Source organism: Cibotium barometz, chromosome 38, assembly GCF_041138505.1.
Source record: "Cibotium barometz isolate CiBa-2024 chromosome 38, ASM4113850v1, whole genome shotgun sequence".
Lineage (NCBI taxonomy): Eukaryota > Viridiplantae > Streptophyta > Polypodiopsida > Cyatheales > Cibotiaceae > Cibotium > Cibotium barometz.
The window spans coordinates 2,539,542-2,554,639 of record NC_141083.1 but is presented as its reverse complement, the minus strand read 5'-3'; positions in this window follow the sequence as shown (position 1 = coordinate 2,554,639).

Sequence of the window (15,098 nt, the reverse complement as noted above, 5' to 3'; positions counted from 1 at the left end):
ATTTTTTTTCCCAAGGAGATAATGTCACCAGAGAATGCACTATTGTAAGTAGCTTAAAATCATGGACAATATAATTCCTTTTATGTGGCCATAACTTTTTGGATTCACATGCTATCAACAGGCATCCCTCTTGCATTAGGATTCCACTAACTACAAATCCACTGATATCATAGTGATATGTTCAAAAGGCTTTCTAAACTCGGGTAGCTTCACTAATGCAATTTTTAACTTATCAAAGGTACTCTTAGACCATCAAAATGGAGCATCTTTCTTGATAAGTGCAATTGACTCGGGAGAAGCAATCTTGGCATATTGGGGGATAAAAAATCCGATACCACCTTGTTATGGCCCAAGAATCTCGTAACTTCCTTTTACCAACTTTGGTTCTCTAGCCTGCACCTTTGTTAGGTTAGTTGATATTCCATCCTTTGACACTATGAACCCTAAGTATTCAATAAAATCGGTAAAGAAGGTGCACTTAGTCTTCTTAGCAAAAAGTTTGTGCTTCTTGAGGGTTTCCACCAAGACCTTGTGTCCTAGTTCTCATGGTGCATCATTTTTACAGTAGACCAAGGTATCATCAAAGAAGACCAAGATAAAATCATCCAGATGCTCCCTTGAAGATTCTTGCATTAGATGATTAAAGGTAACATGGACATTTATCCATTTGAATGGCATTGTTATAAATTCATAATGTTCATATCAGGTATTAAAGGTAATATTAGGAATCGCTTGCTCCTCCTTAATCCTAATTTGATAGTTTGCTTTCCACTTTTTAGATTTTGGGCTTTCTTGGGATACCTTATAGATCTAGTTATAAATGGTCCAAGGTTTTCTTGCATGTTGGTTTTGTCACTCTCACTTCCTAGATATTGAGGAAGAGTTCCTAGAGGCCCCATGAGGGAATCTATGTCAAACCCATTCTTCAAAGATCCTAGAGGAGAAGTGGCATTAAATATTGGACTTTAGATCGAGGTGCAGATCTAGGTATCATATGCTGCCAAATATTTTTTGGATTATGCTCTTCCATTTGTTCCAAGAAATCGGAAGGAAGAGACTCAAGCTTTGTAGGAGGACATCTTACTTTGGTCTCATCATCAAGAAGATTCTCTGTCAATTCCTCATTTCCTATGAATCCCATATTTTTGTCATCTCTTTTACCAATTGATCTAATATGAGATTCTGGTACAATTAGCACTTCATTGTCATCTCTTTTAACAATCAATTGAGTTTGAGATTCTAGTACAATCAACACTTCATTGGTTGTTAGACTTTGGAATGGTAGGGAGAGGTGGTGGACGAATGGGTAAGGCGTCTTTAAAAGTCCAAGCACACCCTCTACTTCTTGTTGTGTCTGCCTAACCAACTCTTGACTAACCAACTCTTGAGCTGCCAAGCTCTTTTTCCTCAACTGGGTTTGGATATTGTGCAAGATTTTTATGTATGGCTTGAGGATTCTTCTCAAGACCACTTTTAATTGCTCTCTTCGTGTGAAACACAATGTTTCATCTTCTCGTATAGATGGTAGAGATATAGCATATGAGGAATCTATTTCGTCCAAGATTTTGACTTTATCATCCCCTTTCCCAATTTGGATACTCTTCTTCTTTTGTTTTGAACTTCTTTTCATGCCCTTTGAAGTGCTAGCTTCTTCCAGGTTAGCCAAAGTTTTTTCACCCTTATCTTTATTCAACTTTGCTTATGCTCGTGTAATCACACAGCCTTGCTAGTTATAATGATTAAATCAATTTTCTACCCTTGCAAGATGCTCAACAAATTTAAAGTTGTAGTCAGTCCCTTAGGTCCCAGTGTGCATTGGTGGAATAGTACGGTAGGGGCAGTCTTTGAGAAAATGCTCAATACCACACCGACTACACTACTAAGGGAATATGGTTTGTAGCCATTGGGGCATCTTTGTAGATCCTATTTGGTCACTCAGCCTAAATGTGAGGTCTGTCACATAGCAAGAAATTGGGGGTCTTCTCGCATAGGAGTTAATGTATTTCCCACACATTGAAGCTGCTTTGTTCATCAAAGATGTGTACTTGATGCAACCATGGTGAGACTAGGTGGTATACCAAAATACTCAGGTGTGTGTAGACTTTCCATAGGTGACTCATAATTGTAATCAGACACAAAACTTTTAGAGGAATTTCCCTCTTCTACTCCCACTTGATGCATAGGAGTGAGTCTTGGTGGAGAATTGGGAAGAGGTAGAATTGGTGGAGGCATTTTAATAGGTCTTGATCCTTCACCCAAAGCTCTTGGATTTTGAGTTCTAGTTGGTGGTGCCGATAAGGCAAGTGGCCTTTTAGGAGCAAGCAAGGCCAAATCCCCTACTGCATTAGTTTTAGTGCTGGGTTAAATCTATAGTATTGGCTAATGTTGTGATTACCCATGTGAGAATAATAGCCACAACATAGATTAGGCCTTTGTTTCAAGTGCAAACATTTTTTGTTGTATGATTTGATTTACAGTAAGTGCACCAAACCATATCTCTTTTTGGTAGAGGTGGAGATTTCTTGCATCTTTAGGGTTGATTTTAAACTCATCTTTCAACTGTCTGATCAGTTTGTTAATGAGATCCAGATCCTCTTTCCTCCCCTTAGACTTTTGTCCTTCAGATGCTTCACTTCCTAATCCTATCTTGAATGATGCTTTTGAGCCATGTATTTCTTTGGGTGGTCCCATGAAATTGTCACTATAGTCTATGGCATCATCTAGAGCACATTCATTGAAGGTCATGCGCCTTCTTGCATAAAGTGCATCATGCAATTTTGCGCTTTGTAAGCCTTCCAAAAGAAAAGAGAGAGAAATTGAGTTTGGCTAGGTCTCTCATCAAGCTCACACTTGCTCTGCAGAGAGAGATACTTGGCCCTGCTAGTGTATTATTTGATCGCCTGAGTTTCTCTTTGCTTTAGAGTGTTCAATTGGTTTACTGAACTTTATTTACCTCTAGTCTTGGCATACAAAATCAAAAAGAAAATTTTCAAATCTTAGTAGGTTTCTTTTCTCTCAAGCTCTAAGGTTCTAAACCATTTGGCAGCCTCATGCTCTAGGATATATCCAAATGCTCCAACCTTTGTAGCATCATCATTCACTTTCAAAGCATCATAGACTTGCTCAAAGTTTCCAAATCTCCGTGAGCATTAGCAGTCCCACTAAACTTTTGCATAGCCTTTGGCACACTCTAGGACTCTAGAGTTTCTTTGGTTTCATTCTCTTTCCCGAGGACCAAGTGGTGCGACTGCTTCCCGTGTGTCAATTGCTCTAGCAACAATTACTTTAGCCATTCTAATGGCATCATCAATTGAAACCATTCCAATTAGAGGTGTACTAGGATGAACTTGTGGTTTAACTCGAATGGTCTTTCTTCCCGTGTTGGAATCGGAACTCCCACATATGTTGCTCCTCCTACTGGTAAAGCATATACTCTTGGAGGAGTGTAGGTAGGAGTTGGGGGATGTAATCTTGTCGTTAGTTCTAGACTTCCTATATGCAAAAATCCCCATCAAAGTTACTTTCTCTAAAAGCTCAATTCAATCCTCCAAGAATCAACCTTACTAATCACTCTAATTAAGGTATAATTTGGTTAGCTACTAGCAGTTAATTAACTATTTTGAGCAAAAATTAATGTCATAACTCATAAGAGGGGATTGTGTTTAGCACTTGCAAACTCTCACATGCATTTAAATCATATCATTACATGTGTTTGAACTTAAAAGTTTATGCATTGCCAATTCATGCCTGGGCCACAAATATAAAGTATTATCTCATGAAAAAGAAGCTATGTAAATTAATTAAGGAGAATGCACCCGCTAATCCAACTCACGATTGGAATGAAAAAGATGAACAAGCACTGTCATTAATTAGTGTTGTGCCGAGAAAATATGACCACTTATTCCTGCAACCTATCGAGGTTCACTGGCTATGCACGTAGCATACACCAAACAAATACAGATCTAACACAAAAACAAGCAGAGCACACATATCATTGAACACTACCGGGTTGATTGCTTAATAAACAGTGTAAAAAAACACAATACCTTTTAACACAACGTTAACGATCATAGCGTATGAAACAGAACTGAAATACACAGAGACGTAATAGGAAGATGAATGTACAAGAGAAAGATAACCAAAAAGAATGGTCTTGCTTATATCAATCCAAAACAGGAAGTGATACAATCGGCAGCCAGCCTTTTGTAAGGCTCATAACTCATCCATTTATAGTTCCTGCTTGTAGAATTTGTCAGTACTGTAATGATAAGATATGTTGACTGAGTGTTTAAGGAAGCACCTTTTCCTGCAAAAAAGTAGGTATAGGCCCTGACGGTTGACGGTGCTGACATGCGACTGTTTGGCGTAGCTCAACTACTGCGGTGCTGCCCCGCAGCTCACCCACAGCTCAGGTTAGCCTAAACCTAACACTTGGCACACCCGGTGGGTTGGATTCCCAATTTGATGACTCGAACCCACAATGTTGTCGTCTTTCTTCCAAACTGTTATATGCCTTTTAGCTTTTGGGCGAGTTCTGATCACACCTAATTAGTGATGACCTCTGGTGCAGTGCTTGTAGAGGCCGGATCCTAAATTTTGTGGTAGCATGCACATACAGCTAGTCATAGTTCTTCTAGAGAGTAGTGGAATAATCCTTTAGCACTTCCAACAACTACAGCCTTCCTATATTGATAGGTGCCTGTGGATTTAGTGCTAGCAGGTTCTGTGGGGGTATCTCCGCTTTCGTTGCCTTTTTTTCTTTCCTAACTTCACGACTTACTTTAGAGGAGGGTAAAGTGATGCTCTGAGGTGAGGATGGATCTGCCTTTGCTAGTGATATCCCAACTTTATCGGGTAGGAGCACAGAGATGGGAGGTAGAGGAGTTGCCCCGATGATCCTTGAATATGAGCCCTTGTGTTTGCATGTTCCTCCGTGTTACTATTGTTGCTGGTAGTAACTTTAGAACCATACTGTCTTCTTTTTGTAAATGGTCTTCTAGTGTCATTGTTGCTGTATCTCCATCTTCCAGAATGCTGGGTTCTTTGTCCTCTCCCACTAGAGTAATTGTCTTTGTCATCAGAGCTATGACTGTCATGTTGGCTATTGGCATAGCCAAGAGAGCTTTTAAAACCCATTCTTTGATCTCCAGTGTTGTGAAGAAGGAGGTTCTCTTTGTGGATGTCCTCGGCTTCTCCCTTTGTTGTAAGGATCTTTATTGCTGTTGCCAGATGACTGGTCTTCACTGTAGAAATTTCTACAAGGACCTAGATAGTCATCTCATAGATGATGGCTTCCTTTTCACGGTAATGGTAACTTCAAATTGTGTAAACAGAGACAGAAGAAGGAATTAGGGGCTGTTGGGTTTTGGGAGTGTGTTGTACCTCATGGGGGTGTGGATGTATAAACGGGTTGTACTTTTGTTTTTTGGACATGGGGACTGGACTTTCTAGGGTTAGAAGTTGGCCTTTGGGCATATATATGGTTTTCTTCATGGCTATGTGCAAAGCATATGTAAGGCAAAAGAAAATGTAGAAGGTTGTTACAGGCGAAGGGTTATGGCTTAGATTGAGAAGGGATTCTACACAAAAACAGATAGATACACAAAAAGGTGAGAGAAAATGTAGAAGGTTGTTACAGGCGAAGGGTTATGGCTTAGATTGAGAAGGGATTCTACACAAAAATAGATACACTAAGATTAATTGGATTTTTTGGGGGGGGGGGGTAAAAAGAGTTACCATGTAGCATTGACGCGCTGGTTGAAAATTCTTGATGAGACTGTGTCATGTCGCTTAGCACTTGAGGCAAATCTTTCATGATTGTTTGGAGAGGGGTGTTTTCATGATTGTTTGGAGAGGGGTGTTTTCATGATGGTGATGGATGTTGAGGTAGTGGATTAGTGGTTCTGTCACCTTAATGAAGGGATTCAACGGCATTGATGCATGGTAGGGTTGCATGTGGTAGCCATTGTCTGGCTTCTGGAACCGTTTGCTATTGAGGGTGGGGAGAAGGAAAGTGCTATTGAGCGTGGGGAGAAGGAAAGTGCCGTCATAGAACTTTTTGGTAATCCAGAACGGTCCTGTCCATCAGAGCTTCAGTTTTTCGGGATGTGGACCCATGTGAGGCTGAAATAATAGGATTGGATCTTCTTCCTTGAACATCCAGATCTTGGAGTGGCGCTCGACCCATTTCTTCCTTCTTTTCTGGACGACTGTGTTGACCTAGAAACTCTTGAAAGCAAGCTTCATCTAGTGCAAGGATCTAGTCCAGGCGATGCTGAAGGGATTCTTCTGGGCTTAACTTTTTTGCAATGGTGATGTGGAGACTTGGCACTAGGAATTCCATTGGTATGATTGCCTTGGTGCCATAAACTAGTTTGAATGGGTCATTCCGGTCAAAATCTTGTTGGCTGTGCGGAATGCCCATAAAACTGAATAAAGCTTTTTATCCTAGTCATTCTGATTTTGATTGACCAACTTTGTGAGGATCTTCTTGAGGATTTTGTTGGTCGATTCAGATTGAGCATTGGCTTGCGGATAGTACACTATGGAGCATTTATGAATGATTAGATGTTGGGTGACCAGTTCTTTGATGACATCATTGAGACGAAGTGCTTGCCTTGGTCACTAATCAACTAGATTGGGCATCCAAAGCAAGTGATTATCATCTCATACAGAAATTTGGCAGTTGATCGTGTTGTGTTATCCCGGAGAGCGCGGGCTTCTACCCATTTGGTGTTGTAGTCTGTTGCTACAGGATATACTTCTAGCTCTAGTAAAATGGTATGGGGGCTTAAATGGGCCTACAAAGTTGAGGCCCCATTTCTAGAATGGTTCTAGAAGAAGGATTGAGTTGTGTGTGGCATCTTGTCTCCATCAGTTGGCCGGTTAAGACGTTGGCATACGTCACATTATTTGGCCCATCTGTATGCATCACCAAGTACTGTTGACCACCAGAGACGTGCTTGGAGGATTTTCCTCCCGATGATTTCTCCGATGAAGTGTTCTCCATTGATTCCTTGGTGAGATTCTCTGAGGATAGCTTCCTGCTCGTGTGGGATACACCTCCAAAGGATTTGGTTAATCCCTTTCTTGTATAGCTTCCTGCTCGTGTGGTGGGATACACCTCCGAATGATTTGGTTAATCCCTTTCTTGTATAGCTGGCCGGCTATGTTGGACGTGCCGGCTTGCGGATTGCAATCCACTTCTACTGATTCTGGAAAGATTATCCTCCATCAAACTTGTGACAACAAATGTTAGCATTTCATCATACCATGTCTAGGGAATGGGGATGATTGTGTCAGTTGTGAATAGCTCAGCATCCGATAAATCATCTGCTACTTCAATCAAACTCAAGTAAAAAAATCAGCAAAAAATTCTTGGACCATGCGTTGAAATGTAGCAGGAGCATTCTTAAGGCCAAAAGTCATGATGTTTGATGCAAAAGCTCCCCATTCTATGACGAAAGCTATTTTCTCCCGATCTTTTAGGGCCATTTGAACTTGATTATATCCATTGAACCCATCAAGGAATGAATACATCTCATGGCCTGCTACAATATCAAGCATGGAATTCGTGAATGGCAAGGGAAAAGGATCTGAGATGGTTGCTGCATTTTCAGCTTCCGATAATCTATACAAACCCTCAACTTTTGGTTTTTCTTGGGCACTATTACGATTGGCAACAATAACATTTGGTGTATAGATAGGGCCGTCCTCATCTTCAACATTCTATCTTCCAGCTAAATCATCAACAACATTCTCAACACATTATCATCGATTTCTACATCCCTGCTAAGTATTTCTCCACATTCTGCACTCTACAATTTTTCATACCCTTTGCACGTTTCCTTCGTCCATCATCAAATGATTTTTATTGGGTGGCCAACCATATTGATTACATAATCAATGGGAATTGATAGTACGTGCAAATAGTTGAGATATTCGCATTCTATGGTAGAGATTAGATATTTGTAGGCTGAAATGGATGATGTAGTTGAGATGCTTTTTGTTGAGGATACGCTTGAGACGATACAAACTACCCTTTGTGGTCATATATAATGCATTAGGTATTGGTTTCCAAAGGGATTTGGAATGTCGTGATTAGAGTTAAGGTACGTGCTGTCTCACTAGCACAAGATAGCATAGGTAATTTGGATAGTGAGACTAGTTTAAATGTAGCTATGGTACTTTGGATGGTGATGATAGGATAGTATATGTACTTTGGATGGTGCACCAGTTTAAATGTCACTATGGTATCTGCCTCTGTATCTCCCACATTAGAACCAAAAAATCAAGGTGGAATGGCAAGGATGTACATGCATATGTATTAGCGGCACTTTCAGCAAAAAGGAGCATTATTCTGCATATTTGCTCTTGTAAAACTGTAAAGCAGGAAGCAACAGGCTTGGGATGCACTTTTTGTGCTTTACTAGGTGCGTAATGAGGCACGAGTGGCATACTTGTGCAAGTAGTTAGAGTTAGAGCATATGAATGAGGGAAATTTAATGGATGAGTTCCTCACAAGGATTAAAGATTTTAGGGAGCAGCTCTGTTGACATGTTTTGATGGGGCCTATTTATATAGTTCTTTGGTGTCTATTTTTCTTATAGCTCTATTGGATTTATACCAAGTTTTGCATCTACACTTTGGCTCATGAGATGAAGGGTAAACCCAATGCCCTTACTTTTGAGTGATGAGTTGGTTTTGCAACAAGAAGGACAATATTCTTGGTAAAACCAAACTAGTATGCATGTGGGAGATTAGGCATTTGTTGCTAATCAAAAAGATAAAGGCAAAGTATTTTCTCTAGGTGGCTTTAAGCCAAAGATATGTTCAGCCTAGTCTTCTAGAAAGGATGTTGAGAGGGGGGGGGGGGGTTAATAAGCCTAAAAAGAAATGCAAATGCAACTACTATTGGAACCCAGGTTGTTATATTAATGAATCTAGAAAAAGGATGGAGAAGGAGAAAAAGAAAGAGTCTGGCATGGTTGTGGGTTGATGCATCAGCACCAAGTGCTGAAAAGGAGGAGTCAATAAACTATGCATAGGATACACTATAGTTATGATCATTCTGTCCATGGTGTATGCAAGTCAGTATAGATTACCATGTCTGTTGGTACTTTGATAATGGTGCTAGCATTACTTCTAAGCATGATTTATTTTCCTCGCTTGAGTTTTCTACTCAAGGAGGAATTGTCACGTGCAAATAATTCCTTGTATCCTACCCATTTTTGTCCTTTTTCACACTAATTATAGGTTCCTAGTAGCAAGGGAAGAAAGGAGCTAGTCAATAGTGATCAGATTTGCATCATATGTAAGATAACATTGTCAAAATTATTTATTTTTACATTATAATATTCTCATGTGTTTTTTCTTCATCATCTTAGTGATGCTTATGCTTAAGAATCACAGTGAATATGTAGTGAATAAAAATTACTTATATCCAAGTGACTAGTTTTCATACTAGGCAAGTTAAACTTAAAATGGTTCGGCCACTATTACTAGTCTTAAACACGTATGTACACAAAGTCCTCAAAATTTCTCTGTTACATTAAGATCAAGGTAAGGCCACTTTATATCTTCTAGTGCCATCTTCTTATAAAAAATAAGTGCCCTTTTGTGAGTGAGCAAGATGGCAAAGCGCCTTACGGTAGCTTGCGCGGGTGAAACCAAGTTAACCTAGGGATTAATATACACTCCTTTCCTGATGGTTGACCGCATCCTCTTGTCACAAGTTAGGGGTGGTGAAGCTGCTACCAGGGTCAAAAGGTGTGTATTGTCAAGGATACACCATGAAGTTGGCATGTGAGGTTAAGTGGTGTGGTCCAAGATACACCATGAAATTGGCATGTGAGGTTAAATGGTATGGTTCAGAATCGATCCACAATTGGATGCACTGCATATTGGTGATAAGCTTTGGGTAACCCTAGTAATAGGAAACTTGTTGAGCTAGCATGAAAGGTATAAGCAATGTAAAAGTTCTTCATATGAGAGGCCTCCTACTATGAAAATGGATGGGACCCCTCAAAATTAGGTAGTTGGTAAAAGCGGTCTGCACCACCCTGTGTGTGATTGGCGTAATGAGTGCTAGGTGAATAGAGCTTGGTAGCCTATGTGGCTAAAGAGATTTGGCATTAGGTAATGTGGATATCAATGGGTGATGGGGCTAAAGAAGAGGCTAAGGTTTTTACTGATTTAAAGTAGGAAGATCTAGGTGATAAGTCATACCATGGGCAAGCTTGTGAGCATGTTGCCATGGCCCCCCATCCAAAATTAGGCCCAGATGACTATCAATGAGATGAGGGCTTAATGCAAGCACTTGAGATTTTAGTGCCTAGTGATGTGTATATTAGATGCAAACCCCTGTGTATATTGCAGGTGTCATCATGCATGGATATTGGGCCAAAGGTGTGCTCATGTAGAAGCTCCTTTCGATGAAAGCTACAGCACACAGCTTTCTTTGCACACTTATTTCCCTGCTTCTTTGACTCTTATACATGGTTAGGGTGGGAGATTGAGTGTTGATGTGTAACAAGTTTGGCTAAGGCATGTGTGAAATGAGGTTGGCTAAGGTGGGTGTAAATGAGGTGTGGTTATCTATGAGAATGGAAGAGTTTAGGACACCCAATATGGCATGTACATTGGTGTATGTTTATAAATTGTAAGCTAAGGGTCGCTTGCCGAACATGGCTAAATGGATCCAGGTGCTTCTTGAATCCACTTTTTACTAAGTTGGTGGTGGCTACCCAATCCACTTTCTTGAAGCATGGCGATGTCAGTAGAAAGAAATGAAGCATTAGAGAGCTTTCACAGCTTCGAGAGGTGAAACTTCACATTGTCAGACAATGTGCCTTTGCATTAACCTTTGAGGCATCTTTGCCTTGCTTGATTTCAGCATGGTTGTAGGAATGTTTTGCGATGTAGAGCCTTGTTTATTCTTGCGTTTTTTTGGCTTCAACTATGTTGTTGTATCTTCTCTCTCCAATCAGGTTCTTTTCTTGGTTCTCTTCTCGAGGGGGATTTTCATGTTCTCTCTCTCTCTCTCTCTCTCTCTCTCTCTCTCTCTCTCTCTCTCTCTCTCTCGGTTTGGCTAAGCTTGACCATGAGGCTTGTGCCTATACAAGTGATGAACTTCTCTAGGCCTCCCAACAATCCTCTCTGGTGATTATGGTGACATCAGCACCACCATCCAAGACCATTAGGGAAATTTCAACTAAAAAAAGAGCTCTCAGAAGAGCCATGTCATCAATTTTCTAGAAAAAAGGGGCCATGGTGAACCTTATGTATCTTATGTTTAAACCCTCACATATGACATACCATTGTAAATCCCTTGAAAAGTAGGTTCGAAATCTACTCTCTCTAGACAAATTTAGAGTTGATATGCTCAAGTTATGTCTTCCCCACTAAAAGGAAGATTTTAATGATTGTGACATCCGTGTAGTAAATCTACTACCTTTGATAAATTTGGAGTTGATATGCTCAAGCTATGCCTTTCCCCACTAAAAGGAAGATTCCAATGATTATAACATAGATGTCACAAAAATGCTCAAGTTATGCCTTTCCCCACTACAAGAAAGATTCCAATGATTATAACATAGATTTCACAATTATTAGAATCTTCCTTTAGTGGGGAAAGGCATAACTTGAGCATATAGTAATATTACTATATGCTCAAGTTATGCCTTTCCCCACTAAAAGGAAGATTCTAATGATTGTTGTTAAAAGTCATGGTGCCCTAGATGATGGCTATGGAAGTTGCCTAATAAGTCCCTAATTATGATGATTAAGAAACCCTACTCCTATGGTAGGTGCAATCTAATTACAAACATAATGACAAACTAATTACACTAAACAAGATTAACTCAAGTTCAGTTAGGTTACAAGATGAAAACTTGCACTCATAGAAAGACTTAAGAGCATCTTGCTTAAAAATGACCTCTTTTATATGATGGAGGTACACCTCTTACAAATGTGCTCATGTGGGATAATGTCCAAGTGTGATGTGGATGCATGCTCTTGATTGTGGTCCTCTACTACTCATTCCTTTCCCTTACCCTGTGCTCAATGACACCACAAATCTCAACACCCCCTTGGTGCCATAATGTATAGGCTACTGCAAGGTTGTTGGATGTGAGTTACAAAAGATCCATCACTCTCCCTTAGTAAAACATGTTACTCAAGGTGGTTAAGTTTGGTATTACAGTATATCATCACCTCCTTGGGTGTACAAGTTGCTACTCTCAAGTGGTTAGGTGTGATAGAAAACAAAAGACTAGGTCTACTCATTTGGTGACTTTTTACAATCATGGGTTAAGGTGGTGAGGTTTATCTATGTAGCTTTGGTTTTAGAAGAGATTCTCATGGGGGGATATTTTCTTTGCTTGGATAAAGACTTTACGTAGTTGGCTTCTTGGTTCTTTAGTCTGCATTCCTCTTCTTTGTGCCCGAGTTTGTTGTAGTGCCACATTTTGGCTTGTGTTTAAGTCTACACTTGCTTTTGAAGTGTCCTTTACTTCCACAGTGGTAGTATTCTTTTGTGCCCTTGTTTGGTAGAGTGCTTGTTTCCTTGTGGTACCTTGTGTTCCCTTGTGGTACCTTGTGTTCCATTCTTTAATCGCTTCTCTTCAACCCTCAAATATTGGTTTAGGTAAATTCTTTAGAGTGGTTACTAGTGCACCATATTCCTCAATGCATGCTTTTTAAAAGTATGGCAAGTGCATTCTTTTCACCTATCTTTGCATCAATGCCATCTAACCGGGTCATGATGTTTTTCATTTTGCTTATGAATTGTGCTAGTGACTCATGAAGTTTTATCTCTAAGCCATAAAATTCTATTTTTAAATGGATTTATTGATTCTTGGTCTTGGAGCCAAATATTAAATTTAGCTCATCCCACGCTTGTTTTGTCAAGGTTTTGGAATCAATATGATGAATAAGATTGGTGCCCAAGTGCAATCCAATTGTTAGTCGTAGACTAGCCTGAGAGCTATGGGCTAGCACCGCGCAGAAGAGCAGCTGCTGGACAGCCACATGTCAGCACTGTCAACCGTCAGGGCCTGCCTACTTTAATTGTAGGAAACAATGCTTCCTTAAACACTTAGCCAACGCATCTTATCATCATAGTATTGACAAATTCTGCAAGCAGGCACTATAAATGGATGAGGCCTGAGCCTTGCAAAAGGCTAGCTCTGCCAATTGAATCACTTCCTATTTTGAATTGATATAAGCAAGGCCATTATTTTTTGTTATCTCTCTTTTGTACATTCATCTTCCTGTTATGTCTCTATGTATTTCAATTCTGTTTTATACGCTATGATTGCTAACATTATTTGTTAAGGTATCGTGTTTTTTTACACTGTTTATTAAACATTTAGCCTGGTAGTGTTCAGTGATCTATGTGCTGTGCTTGTTTTGGCATTAGATCCGTATTTGTCTGGTGCATAAGTAGTGAACCCCAGTAGGTTGTAGCGGGAATAAGTGGTCATATTCACTTTGGTGACCACGATGTTTTTTGTTGCTTCTTGTTATTGACATTTCGCTTACTGCCTGATTGCTATAGTGTTTGAATGTCTTCCCCTTATTTTCAAACCCATCCCTCATGTGAGCACATGAAAGCCGCTACTTGTAGCGCAACCAAGCTCGATAATTCTTGTTTTCCAATCCTGAAGACCAACCTGACAAATCTAAACTAAAACAACCCGCATCCCACTTAGAAGAAGAAGAACCACTCACCCCTACTACCTTGACCTCACCACCACCACTGTTCTTCATACCACCTCCACCTCCACCACCACCCCCACCCCCGCATCCATGTCTCCTCCGCTACCTCAACACGATGCATCGACCAGCTGTTAATGTAAAGTATTCCAAATTTTTTGGGAAATCCTCCAATGATGCAGATGCTCACATCCTAATGCTACATTGCCTGGTGTGTTAATGTACCTAGCTCGGTTGATTAACAACTCAAAAAGGTGGCCTTTGTTCCCACACTCCAAGAGAGTGCCGCTCTTTGGGTTGCTCAGTATGAGTATGCTCATTTCCCCACCTATGATGCTATCTGGGATACATTCCTTCAACGCTTCAAAGAAGACAAGACATCTATGCATGTGCTAGATAAATTGTGCAGAATGAACCAAAGGAGAATGACAGTAGAAGATTATGTTGCAAAGTTTTAAAAACTCATCCGTAGATGCAGCTAATCGGCCTGGAGGAAATTCTCAACTCTTATTTCATGAAGGGCCTCAGCAAGCAACTCAATGCTCCGTTTGCTGGTGCTGACTTGGCTACCATCACCATGGAGCAGCTTGTAGACTCAGCTCTCAAAGCAGAGCAGGTATTGGTAGGCCTGAGGAAAAGCAAGGAAAAGTCTAAGAGTAAAAGCAACTCCAAGAAGTCCTCATTTGGATCTTTGGACGAGGAGAATGATTCTGATAACTCCACAAACTAGTGAGGAATCAGAGGAGGAGGGACATTGTAGGACTAGGTCCAAGAGCAAGAAGGCAAGAAAGACAACCAAGGAACTGGCTATAGCCATGGATCGGTTGGCTAGTGAAGGTGCAAAGCCCATTCTTACCATCTGGTCATACATCTGGTGTGTGAAGTGTCGCAATCATGGACATGGAGCCAATGAATGCGGCTTGAATGAACTCTAGTGTGCCATCTATAGGACGGTCACACATACAACTAAAGCCTGCCGCTACAATGGCAAGAGATCCCCTTCGTAAATCCAATCTCCAGTGGTGGCCACAGCCCAAGCCACCCAACCCATGACTATGCCCAACCAGTTCCGCAGACCCCAATTCCACCCCCACCACAGAAACTTTCCTCCCTAGGATTCCGCTGGTTCCCGAAGGCCTATCTTTACATGCTTTTATTGCCATGGCCAAGGCCACCGGAAGTTGGAGTGTGAACTATGGAAAAGCATAAAGCAAAATTAGAGCGAGCACATGCTTTTGTACCCAATCAATCCACAGTGAACGCGGTGGAAATCCAAGCTCTGGATGAGCAAGCAGTACCTCGATCGACCACATAGGTGACCGAATCATCAGCCATGGCAGTGACCGAATCCATGCAACCCAAGGCTATGGAGGCGGAAAAAG